This window comes from Macaca thibetana, chromosome 2 (genome assembly GCF_024542745.1).
Source record: "Macaca thibetana thibetana isolate TM-01 chromosome 2, ASM2454274v1, whole genome shotgun sequence".
Lineage (NCBI taxonomy): Eukaryota > Metazoa > Chordata > Mammalia > Primates > Cercopithecidae > Macaca > Macaca thibetana.
In genome coordinates, this window is record NC_065579.1 from 180350787 (window position 1) to 180364592 (window position 13806).

At 36.0% G+C, this 13806-nt stretch overlaps 1 non-coding gene across 1 annotated transcript; it reads right to left on the reverse strand.

The window, feature by feature from the left end:
- Positions 1-8098: 8098 nt before the first annotated feature.
- On the reverse strand, positions 8099-8311 carry LOC126949590 (small nucleolar RNA U3). Its single transcript, XR_007723856.1, has one exon. It is a non-coding gene; the product is annotated as a small nucleolar RNA U3 (small nucleolar RNA).
- Positions 8312-13806: the final 5495 nt, after the last annotated feature.

Genomic DNA, 13806 nt, shown 5'->3' on the forward strand with positions numbered 1-13806 from the left:
TAACCCTTTGGTGATATAGAAAATATCTAGATATATACTCTAATATTCTATAATATTCAGCAAGAGAATCTATTCAAGATTGAAAGTTCAAAAGGAAAAAATACTCTCAGTCCAAGTAGGAAAACTTAAGATCACCTACTAGAGGATGTAAACTGCCATGATAGAGAAACAAACTCTGGGATAAATAGATGGTGTCAATTCTTTTCTAGAGGATGTACACTGCCATGATAGAGAATGAGCTCTGGGATAAAGAGATGATGTCAATTTTTTCTCTCCTAGGATTAGCTGACTACTTTTGTATCTTTTTTTTGCTCAGGAATACTTAGGAAAATAATTTTATAAGAAAAGTTACTTTAACCATATTTTAAAAATCTTTCAATACTGTTTCTTTTAAATTAATGCAGAGCACTGTATTTAATCCCTACCTGTTTATTTTTGCCATGGCTTTCATACTGATTTTCATGTCCTATTGTCATGCTTATGGAATTATCAATTAAATCATTTAAAAATGCCATAATTTGTCAGTTCTTTTTTTTTTTTTTTTTTTTTTTTTTAGTTATAAGGAACATAAATAGCACAAGTATTAGAAAAATTAAGAAAATAAAATCTGTTTTAAGAAATCATTTAGTACCATAGAATTGAGCATACAGTATGATTATGCCACAGACTATATTCACACGCATATTCAAATTAATTCTTTTCTGAACTGCACTCTTGTAAGCCACATTCGATAGTCTATATGGGATAAGTACATAATACAATTGTATGCTTTAAAAATGTGTTATAGTTCAATTTTCTCACTGATTCCAAGTGATCTTTCTGCAAAAACTTCAAATAAGTTTTTTAAGAAAACTTTCCTTATAATGACATTTCTTGAAAGTATTATTTGTCTACCGTGTCCTGCTATTCATTCTTCAAAATATCAAGACATCATATCTAATTTCATATGATATTCTTTATGTCATTTGTAATTACAGCACAGTATTATCAGTGTGAGTACCCACTATTTGTTTCCTCACATATTTTTTTGCTTGTCTCACTTCTTCTGATTTAAGTAATCATGTTCACAACTTTTCTGATCTCGTCTCTTGGAGTCCTTCTTCATATTTTGTCATTCCCTTCACTCCCTTCCTTTTCTTAACTTCATGTCTATGATGTCTTGTGTGTTACTTCTTTGGCTCTATTGAACCACCTTAAATTATGCTTGAAGTCATTAATTTTGTAAGATGCCGGTAGGCCTAAGAGAGTGGCTTTTCTTTGTCACTAACGTGTTAAAACAAACAAACAAAAAAGATGGTTTTAGTTTGCTAGGGCTACCATAGCAAAGACTCTGTGGCTTAAACCACAGACATTTATTTTCTCACAGTTCCAGAGGCTAGAAGTGCAAGATCAAGTTGTCAGTAGGGTTGTTTCTTCTGAAGCCTCTCTGCTTGGCTTGCAGATGGCAGTTTTCCTTCTGTGTCTTCAGAGGGCTTTCTCTCTGTATATCTGTGTGCTAATCCCCTCTTTTCATAAGGATACGAGTCACATTAGATTAGGGTTCATGCATATGGCCTCATTTTACCTTAATTACATCCTTAAAGCTCCTACTTCCAAATGAAGTCACATTCTGACGCACTGGGGTTAGGACTTCAATATAAGAATTGGAGGAGGAACACAACCCATAACAATGACATAGCAGAAAACTTCTTTTTGCAATTGTTCATTTCTCTGAATAACTTCTAATTGAAACCCAGTGTCCTTGTGAGCTTGCCCTCTGGCTGCCCAAGGGATCTTTCTACCACCTCATTTATGTACGCCATTTCAGAATATGTACTGTGTTTAGAACTTTACCAAAAGTACACACACTTTCATCAAAAATTACTCATCTTGTTATATGTTTCTCATATTCCTAATCTATGGAAAAAAGCCAAAAAAAAGTCTAATCTTCCAAATGAAATTATAAAGGCTAAAATGATAAGCTGTTACACATTCTGTTTAATGTATTTCCATTTATACAAGAATCCTCTGAAAATGCAACATATTTAATAATAGAACCTAGAAAAATGGCAGATATTTCTGGTGCAGGATGAAGCTTCTGAGGACATACGTGAGATTAGATGAGTTTTGGATACCTTGAAGTTATGTCACATGTGTGTTCTCTTATTATGTGTTTCTGTGTCATTGTCTCTACAGTCATTTAAGATGATCTTCATTATTTATTTTAAAAATCTCATTTGCTTGTTGTTTCACAAGTATTTTGTAAAAAACATGAACTTTTAGTTGAAACTTCAGTGAGCCTATATTCTTGATGGATGTAGAATGACAGTGAACAGTTTCATTAAAAATATATTTATCATTGAGCTAAATTAAATAAAATCACCATTGAATAAGCACCTATCATGTGCAAAACAATATGCTTGTGCCATGTGAGTCTAAATGATCATGTTAATTGGGTAAAAAGAGACTTCATGGTATGCCTCAGAGTCATGAGTTTTCTACCAAAATCCTTTGGACTGTATTTTCCAAATGAAAGAAGACATGGAATGGAAAGCACATGGCTTTCCAGGCATGAGAGTTAGTATGGAAGAGGCATTTTTAGCTCCAAATGTTGAAATTTTTGGAATATTTTAATGCTTGATGAGAATTACCTGAAATCTGGCACATATGGTAAGCATCATATCTACCCAAGTACTTTTCCTTTCCATCTTCGCCCTGTGTAATTTTCAAAATGTGTGGGGTTAAGGTGAGAATTACATAAGCATCTGGACCTTGCTCTCCCTATAGATGGAACAAAAGGTGTGAAATAGGGAACACTTCTGTATGCTAGTGTGTTTACAAATCACTTTGGGTTTTCCCCATGACTCACGCACAAAGTGATTGAAGGGTGATGATGTTTACAAATTAGTATTTCCTTTTCTGTGAAGCTTCAGGCTTGAGGCTTCAGTATCTTCAGCAAGAAAGTCCAACAGCTGCTGCCTTGCTGATGAGCTACAGGACTCAGAGACAGGCAGATATAAAGAGATGTAAAGACAAGGGCAGATGGCCAGAGTAGATGAATGAATGCTGACTTATCCTTCATGGTGCAATCCCCAGGCCTCGTTGTTAGCAAGTTCTTATAACACCTCTTTTGCACCAAATACATCATATCAAATTGTTTTCCATGAGAAGCATCCCTAAACAGTGCTCTCCCTTTAGTCAAAAGCTGATAATGTGTTTTTAAAAGTGAAATAGCCTCTGTTGGAGATTCGAATTGCTGTTTCAAAGCTGGAAAGTGCAGTATGTATTAAAATAACTTTGTTGATTTTCTTCACAAAGAAATTAGTAAGATTCCACTTAGGCAAATTGTTCAAATCCGACAGACAAAACAGTTGTGTCACAATGAAACAACAAAGCAACTGAAAATTGAAAAAAAAAATTGGAAAAATTTCATTCCAGGTATCATGTACACTTATAAATCTATCAGCAGTTGATTTTTTTTTTTTTTTTTTTTTTTTTTGAGTCAGAGTCTCACCCTGTTGCCCAGGCTAGAGTGCAGTGGGCAGTGGTGTGATCTTGGCTCACTGCAACCTCCGCCTCCTGGGTTCAAGCGATTCTCCTGCCTCAGCCTCCCAAGTAGCTGGGATTACAAGTGCCCGCCACCACGCCTGGCTAATTTTTTCTATTTCTAGTAAAGACAAAGTTCTACCGTGTTAGCCAGAATGGTCTGTATCTTCCGACTTCATGATCCACCTGCCTGGGCGTCCCAAAGTTCTGGTATTTTTACATTGTGGGCACACAGAAATATCCCGTAAAACTTTGCCTACACCCATGTCTATACTATAAAAGGTACGATAATAATTGAAAGCAATAATCTAGATATTTTATCCATCGTAGTAGCATATGGATGCGACATTAATAGCTTGTACGTTACATAGCCGGATTTATATAATTCCATTTAGCCAGGAACATTGATTGTAAATTCAGTCTTTTAATTTGTCTTGGATATGAAACACTGTTATATATTATTTTTAAAACTCAAAAATAATTATGTTGTTGAGAAGCATTACATTATCTATTCTTAAAGAAAGTAGACAAGAACCTGGCTATCTTAAAAAAAGTCCTACCCTTTGGCAATGTAAAACTATAACACAGTTGTCTCAGCTGCTACTTGGCGTTCAAACCAGACCCTTAAGCTGCCAGACATGTTTTTAATCCCACCCTCTCCTGTTTTTCCCAAGTAGTTTACAGTTACAGTGTGGCACCCATAAGCTGCATCTCTCAAGGGATCTCTCAAGGAAACATCCAACTGACAGCAGCAGGAACAGTCAATCCTGCATCAGTTCAGGTCTTTCTATGAAGATTGTACTCACAAGTCGATATGCATCCAGCCATCTAACTCAGCGGAATTCTCAAAGACGAATTTATATTTCATATTTGCTCCTCTAAGGCATTCCTCCAGGGCAGAAATGTTCCAAAATCAACAATCCAGAAAACTTAAAGCTTCACCAAGTTTGCAGCAATATGCATGGCAATAAATTGTGCTTTTTTCCCCCAACAGTAATGATGAAATGTTCATTTCAGTACTTTAAATGTTTTGCAAAGATTTCAAATTGTCAGTGTTAGCTACATGTAGATAGTGGCTTCCACCTATATAAATGGTGATGGCATGCTCTTTTATGTCCATTTAATCAAACTTTGTGTGTGTGTGTGTGTGTGTGTGTAGCAGTAAACACAAATGTCTGAGGCACAAAAACAATTGTAAATACCTGCTATGCTGTGTTGAATGATAAAATGACAAGCAACTTGTCTTTGAGATCTATATTAACGGACATTTTATAAGAAGGCAAAGTTAATGTGCCCCTGGAGCTACTATTTAAACGACTTTAACTTTATGGTCTTTTAATGTGGGACCCCTCAGCCTGGAAATGAGGTGGATTTTCCATCCTCTGACTCAAATCTGCTCAGCGGGGTAGCTTTCCTGCTATCCTCCCAGCAGCTGTTAGTAGCAAGAGAAACAGTGTACTGCAATAAAATTGATTGCTTCAACCTCCACTGTTCTACAGCTCTCAGACAGCTCCACTTTTGGTTGAGTCTCTTAACACCTGCTCCCCAAAGCACCAGATCTTATCTCCAATTGGTCTAAATGCAAATTCCAAAAAGAGAATGGCTGCTCAGAAAAACCAGAAGGCGGTTCTGTGAGAATTGTGAGGAATTGAGTGCCTGTTATTGCTGAGATCTTCGTGAAGATAACAGGAAAGGTCTGCCAAGGCAGGGGTTTTATTGTGATTAAGATCTTAGTTCTAAATCAAGACATGGCAACCTGTATCCCTAAATCATTCCTGTGTAGACACTGGGGATAAGGACAATGTGCATTAAGTGAATTTCCAGCAATATTGAGCCTTACAGATTCCCCGGGTCTTCCTGGAAGACACACATGTGGATAAGTAACACCTATTTGATATTTCCTTTCGGATTCCTGAGGATCAGTTGTCAGTCCTATTGAAATGTTCATTCTCAGTATAAGACAGGAGCTGGTATTGTCATGACTTGGTAACACAAGGAAACAGTTCAGCCTTAGGTGTCAAGGGTGATTCCGGTGATGGCAATATTGTTAATCTTAATTTGAAATTGCCACAGTACTTCATTTGCGCAATTTTTAAATGTCACTATGACTTTAAACTAGGGTTTCTGGTTGTGCCTTATTCCAATTTAGTACTGAGATAATATTCAAATCAACTTTCAGGGAACTTTTCCTAATGACATGCTCTGAATTATTAATTCTATCATAACACATTCCATAACACATTCTATCATAACCCATTCCGTAACATATTCTATCATAACACATTCCATAACACATTCTATCATAACACATTGCTGTATGATGCTTGAAGACATGTAAGGAAGGGGATTTGCACAAACATTTTATTTTTGTGTTTGACTCACAATTTGGAGTATTACAAAATTTGGAAAACTAGGTAAACATAGTCATCATTTGTGACTATAAAAGTATTTTACCAATAACTTGGATATTTGAAACAACTTATCCCTCCCCATGCCCTTTTAGTAAAAAATAGTTTTCAGTTTTTCTTTTAAAAACCCTCCAAGTTTGAAGTTGAAACAACTTATCCTAGAAAAAATTATCATGCAATACGCAGTAGTTGACCAAGCCAAATAACATTAGTGAAATAAGTAATGGAAGAAATATGTATCTATGTTAGAAAGAAACATGAAGTTTATTTTTTTCCTCTAAGAGTTATCTGCCCTAGCACATTACAAAACTTTTGCCACCCCGGAATAAACAAAAAAACCTATGAGGATTTAGATGGAAAAAATATAGAAAGCGGATTTGGCTGGGGTTGTTAATGTTACTCTTAGGATATTCTGTTTGGGAGTTCCTTGCACAGAACAGTGGGATTTCTGAGAAGACACTTTGACCATTGACAGAATTATGTCACTCCCAAGACTCTCCACTTTAGGAAGCCATTATTTGCCTCCCAATTTTTGCCTTAATAGTTACTCACAGGTTTGCTTGCTCCAGATAATTTGACATTAAATTTACTGAAATATTTACATTAAAAGGTCAATATGCTGATATATTCAAACATAGAATGTTAAGATACAGACCATTCTTTATGTACTTAAATATGATATCAAGACAGTTTCTGTAAAAAGACCACAGGTACAAAGAAATTCTGCGTCAAAGTCAGAACAAGAATATTCAGAAGTATGGAAATAAAAAAATACCTTATTTGTAAGTGAAAAGTTAGTTATCTGATTTCTGGAAATAGATATCCCTATTGTAGAATCTAATTGAAAAACCAAAAAATGAAATAAGAGAACTTGACTGATTTAAGTCTATCTAAGCAAAAATGAACTAGATTTATTATTCTAACCTGCCAATCTGGATGAGAAAGAAATCATAGGAGAGTGGATTGATGTAAAGATATTGGTGAGCTGAAATGGGCAGTGAGTTTGTGGGGGCGTTGGGTTTGTCAAAAGAAAGGAGTTCTGTTTCTGATAATGTTTCCAGAATTTATCACATGTCAGTTCATGTTTACTTCTGGACATCAAAGGACGTGATCATTTGTCAAGGTCTGTAAGGGAAGGTATTCGTAATAGTTATTTATTGATGCAGAACAAATTATCCCCATACTTGGGAGTTTAAAACATCAAACATTATTCTCTCATATTTCTATGAGTAAAAAATTTGAAGGCAGCTTAGCTGGATGGTTCTGGCTGAGGGTCAAGCCATGTTGTTGGCTGGAGTTACTGGCATCTTCAAAACTTCACTGGAGCTGTAGCTATAGGATCCACTTACTGGATGGTTCAATTATGTGACTTTAGCAGAAGGCATGGATTCCTTGATGATTTTTGAAAAGAAGCATCCTTTCCTGTCCACATGGACCACTACATGGAGTTGTTCAAGCAACATGAGTGTTCTGATGACATGGTATCTATTAATAGCTTTCACCATAGCAAGTGATCCCAGAGAGAGTGAAGAGACAGATGCAAGGCCCTGCATGACCTCCTATTGAAGGTTACACACCATCGCCTCTACATAGTCTATTTGATAGAAGCAAGCCACTACATCCACCCAACGTTCAAGCGGAGGGCAATGGAGCTCCATCTCTTAAAGGGAAGCATGTCAAAGAATTAGTAGATATATTTTAAAACTACCACTCTCATTTCATGTCATTTTACTGTATGAATATTTTTATATGATATTCTGTTGTATCTTGATGTATTTTTTAACATCTTCAGGCATTGTTTTTATCTTCAGGCATTGTTCCTAAAGTTCAGACAAAATGCTACCTTCAAATGACCTGAAAAAGCACACTTTTTGTAGTGAAAGCTATCTTATCTAGGGAAATGAAATTCCTGATTAAAATATTAAAATGTCAAAGAAAGTTAACATTTAAAAACATTTCAAGTAATGTATCTGATTACTGGATGTATACACTGTGTAAACCAAGGAATACTGATTGTGAATGCTTAGAAAAATGTCAGTCTTCTGTAAAAAACTGTGGACGACGTATCTTCTATAGAACATCTAAGCAAATGTGCACATTAGTCTCTACATACTGTTGCTTGATAAACTGCATTAGATTGAATTAATTAGTTAATTTAAGTAATTACCTCTCAGACTCCATCCTCCCCTCTTATTCTTCTGAGGGAGGGAAAGAATGATCATCAATACCAAGTGTCAGTTGCAGCAACACAGCACACAGAGCTGGCTTCATGCTTAGGAGACAACGCTTCTCCCCTTTCCCATAGTTTCTGGTGCTCTACATGTTCAGAGAAACTTCTAGTAACAAAGCATAAAAGTGATCCCTGAAAGAATAGTCTTGATAAATGATATGGTTTGGCTCTGTCCTCCCTACAAATCTCATCTTGAATTGTAGTTCCTATAATTCCTACACGTCGTGAGAGGGACTGGGTGGAGATAACTGAATCATGGGGCTGGTTTCCTCTATCCTGTTCTCGTGATAGTGAGCAAATTCTCACAAGGTCCGATGATTTTACAAGGAACTTCCCCCTTCGCTCAGCTCTCATTCTTCTTCCTGCCACCATGTGAAGAAGGATGCGCCGTGACTGTAAGTTTCCTGAGGCCTGCCCAGCCATGCTGAGCTGTGAGTTAATTAAACCTCTTTCCTCTATAAATTACCCAGTCTCAGGTATGTCCTTATAGCAGCATAAGAACAGACTAATGCAATAAATTATATTTTAAAGTTGAAATCGATGTTTGAGTATAACTGCCTCAGAAAGGCGCATAACCTATTGTGCTAAGGGTGCAATCCTGCATAAAGCATTAAAGCATTAAACTGAAGAATTTCACAAGTCTTTTCTCATTCATTTAAAGGATAGCAATTAACACTTTTCTTACATTTCTTGTTTCATTCTGATTCTTTCTTAAAGATAGTAGATTTTAACATCATTTGTTGACATTTAGCAATGAATGAAGTATGTCCTCCAGCATTTTAGGACTATTAACTGCTATTTAAATGATAATGCATTTAGAGGCATAATTAGTAAGCATTTTTTGCAATATTTTAATTTGGCATGTTAAGTTTTTTAAAATAACAAATTTCCATACGTAAATGGTTTCTATATGTGGCTGAATAATCAGCAATCTTACACAGGCCAGAATTTTGTTTCATTTTTTTTATAACTATGCAAGTATCAAAATTATATTTGATTAAAAAATTAACAGAAACGACTTGATTGCAGCAGTTTTTAAGATCACAAAGTATATTTGTTGATTCAGTTTTTTGGAATGGGGAGAAAATTACAAAAGGAGAACAAAGAGAATGTTGGCAAAAATATGGAATTTTAAAATTTTTTTATTTTTAGAGATAAGATATCACTCAGGGCTGGGTGCAGTGACTCACGACTGTAATCTTAGCACTCTGGGAGGCCGAGGCAGGCAGATCACCTGAGGTTGGGAGTTTGAGACCAGTCTGACCGACATGGAGAAACCCTGTCTCTACTAAAAATACAAAATTAGCTGGGCGTGGTGGTGCATGCCTGTAATCCCAGCTACTCGGGAGGCTGAGGTAGGAGAATAGCTTGAACCTGGGAGGTGGAGGTTGCAGGAAGCTGTGATGGCACCATTGCACTCCAACCTGGGCAACAGGAGTGAAACTCTGTCTAAAAATTAAATTAATAAATAAAATAAAATTACTCTGTCATTATACTATAATAATAATACTAATAAAAATAAAACTTGTACAATTATAGTTTGGGACTTCAAGGTGTCCCTCTCAGCTACTGATAAAAATATTAGGCAGAAAATTTAGCAAAGATAAAGCAAATCCGAACACCTTTAAGAAAACAGGATCTAATTGACATATATAAAAATGTCCACCTGAAAACTGCAGAATATATACATATTTATTTCAAGCACCCATGGGACATTTGCCAAAATAACCTGGGCCATAAAACAAACCTCAACAAATTTAAAAGAACTGAAGTAATGTAGAGTTTGTGTTCTGTGACCAAAAATCCATAACAGAAAGAAACCTGTAAAATCTCTAAACACATAAAAATTAAACTCCACATTTCTGAATACTTCCTGGATAAAATAAAAATTTAAAAATACACACATACAAATTAATAAAAACAAAAACACAATTTATCAAAATACGTAATTTGCAGCCAAGGCACTGCTGAGAGGAAAACTTATAGCCCTAAATTCCTACATCAGAAAAGGGAAAACTTCTCAAATCAATTACCTAACTTTCTACTCTAGAAATCAGAAAAAGAAGAACAAAATTAATACAAAGAAAGCGGAAGAAAGGAAATCTTAAAGATGAAAGCAAAAACCAATGAAATTTAAAACTGTAAAGAGCAGGGGAAACCAATGAAACAGAAAGCAGAATCTGTAAAACAATCAATAACATTAAAATCTCTAGCAAGACTCAGAAATATGAAGCAATAATAAATATCAGGAATAAAATATAGGATATAATTACAAATCTTGCAGCTATTAAAAGATTAACAAGGAAATGCTATGGATAACTTTACACTAATTTAGACAACTTAGAAGAAATTGAATGAGATAACCAGCAATAAAAAGAACAAACTATTGATATATGCAACAGCTTGGATGAATCTTCAGAGAATTATGCTGAGTGAGAAAAGCCAATCTAAAAGATTATATACTTTATAATTCCATTTATATAACATTCTTGACATGACAAAATTTACAAATGGAAGGCCCATTAGTGGTTGCCAGAAATGAGGGATAGTGGGTTGTAAGTGGGTGTGGTTCTAACAGAGCAACAGGAGGGATCCTGTAATGATGAAACTGTTCAGTTTCTTGATTATCTAGTAATGAAACTGTTCAGTTTCTTGACTATGGTGGCGGATACATGAATCTACACAGGTGACATAATGCACAGACTTAAATACCACACCCACAAATAAGTAAAGTATATTTGGAGAAATCTAAGATCAGCAGATTATATCGACATCAATAACATGGTTGTGCTATTATACTATAGTTTCAAAATGTTCCCATTAGGAAAAACTGGGAAAAGTGTACAGAGCACACTCGCAGTATTATTATTTACAATAGCATATCAAGGTATAATTTTCTCAAAATTTCCATAAAATGTACAGTTGCTGAAATTTTTAAATAGCCATTATCTTAAAAGGGCCATTTTACCTGTTTTTCTTCCTGATGAAAATCAGTCAAGATATTGCCAGGCATATTTTAAACCCTGTCTAAGTTTTCTAATACTACTTAATAGGTTGCACAATAAATATTCATTCTTTCACTTTTCTATTGCAGGACACAACATGTCATTCAAACTTACTATTTCCCAATAAAGCACCCATGTACATTTATGTAGACAGTTTTTTTTTAAACATGAGGAATCAGTCACACTTAATTTTTTACCTCTCAAAATATTCTTTCATCAGGAAATCATAAAAAGTGAGGTTTGTTTACCAAAGTGCCAGCTCAGTAGGAGCACAGATAACTTATGTAGGTGATGGTGGAGCCGAGAGAAAAAGAAATGCAGATTTCTTCCTGTATTGTAAATGTAAAATGTAGTCGGGTGCCAAACGTCTCTTTCCTCTCCTTTTTCCTAGACCCTGGAATCTGTGCTGACTGAGCCCATCTGGGAAGGCACAAAAACCAGATGGCCATTGTGAACGGCTGGGGAGGCCCCACGGCAGTGAGAGCTAGTCCCAGAAAAGAAATCTCTTTGGGACACAATGAATACAGGCCTAATTTATATTTTAGGGCTTTAGAAGGAGATTAGGGTCAACAGTGGCATGATTTTAAACAGCAGTTGAGAAGGCTTTTTTTTTTTTTCATCTTTACACCAGAGAAGCTGAATTGTAAGTTTGAAGAGCTCCTGAAGTGTGAAAATATGCCCTCAAAGAAAGGGAGGCTGAATAATTGTATGGCTGTGCAGATTACAAACAGTATGTAAAAGGATTGTGGTTAAAGAGCTTCATCAAAGCAATGCCCTCTGCAATTGGGTATTGTCACAGGGATTATGACTTTAGGAGGGATATAACCAGCAGGGGATAAAGGAATGGCCTCCCTCCTGTTTTTTATGCCAAAGCATTTGAACAATTGATAACAAGGGATTAGAGACCAAAAACTGTATTGTGGCCTTGTTCTATTAAGATTGGTGTCAAGGTTGAAGAGACATGGTTCATGAACTTGGGAAGCCTTAGTGCACTTGTCATAGGACATCTACAGACCTCATGTGTCTCCAGTCCTAGCAAAATGCCATGATGACAAAAATTAGTCCTGGTCTAAGAGAAACAGCAAATCAGATACAGATATCCATCTGGCATTTCAGACTTGGATCTTAATCTCTTCTTCATCTTTTCTTTATTAGATGGCATATATTGGATTTACTTATTTCACTGAAGATCCCTTTTCCCATGGGAGATGTCTCGTAAACACTGACAAAGGATTCTGAAACAATCAACTGAAGCTCAATCAACACCAATCTAAATGAAAATTGCAATTAATATTTATCATATTTTTCCATGCCTAGTGACTTTAATTATCATTCAACCATATTTTGCTATTACAGTTGCCTCAGGTAGTCGGTTTGTGACTTAATCTATCATGACAATTAATTACTTATCCATTTATTAATTTGACAACAACACGTTGAGGACCTATATGTTCCAGGTGCAATGGGATGCAAAGATAAACAGTCTTCCTACCTTAACTCATTGTCTAATAGATTGGATAGAAATATTAAAATTTCTACAAGGTGTTAAATGCAATAATAAAGATATATATAGATATAATAATACCACAAATGAAGGTGATTAAAGTGAGTTTGGGGGCCTTCATCGATTTCTTGCTGCTTTTCCTGAGCTACACAAGTTAAGTAGCAAATAGGGTAGAAAGGCATTCCAGGTAGAGGCGGCAGCTGATAAGCAAATACAAGAAAATGAAAAACAGCATGGTGTGTGCAAGAAACTGCCTGCATTTCGTTGTTAGTAAGTAAAGTCTACATGAGGAGAGATAAAACTTGAGATGCAGGCAGGGTCTAGATTATGAAGGGCCTGGTTTATCTGATGAGGAGTTTGAGGCTCATTACATTGAAGGGGAACCTTCAAAATACTTTGGGATTATAGGTGTAAAATTAGATTTCCATTTATGTTAGACTTCTCTGGCAGCTTTTGGTCAGTGGATTTGAAAATTATGATATTTGAAGAAGGAAATCCAGTTAGACGGCTGTTTTAGCATTTTAGTTGAAAGATGAGGCTACTGAAAATAGGACACTATCAATGAGTACGGCAGACACACCCTAAGGAGACCCACAAAGAGTCACACCCATGTAATTTTTTCTCTCCTTGAGCGTGGACAGACGATCTAAACAGAAGAAATAAATAGAACATGGTAAAGGTGGTGAATTATCTTTCCTTTGGTTATGTATTTACATAAGGCTCATATTAGTAGACTGGGGTGAGAAACTCCCACGTACTGGCTTTGAACTAGTAATCTGACATATTGTAAGAGGTCCTGAGAGAAGCCCTTGAGGAAAAAAAAAAACAACCTCCCAGTGTCCTCTAGCAGATGGGAAAGCCTTCTGGCTGACAGACAGCAAGAAAACGGGAACCTTAGACACAAAACTGCAAGAAACTAAATTTCGCCAACAACCGTGTAAACTTGGAAGTGGACCCTGAGCTCAGGAAAGGAACACAGCTTGGCCAACCCTTGATTGCAACCTTGTGAGACCCTGAGCAGAGAACCCAGTGAAGCTGTGCCTGGGCTCCTGCCCACTGAAATTGTGAGGTAACAAATGTGTGGCATTTAAAAACTTGTTACTAAATGTGTGTTAATTTGCAAACACACAATAG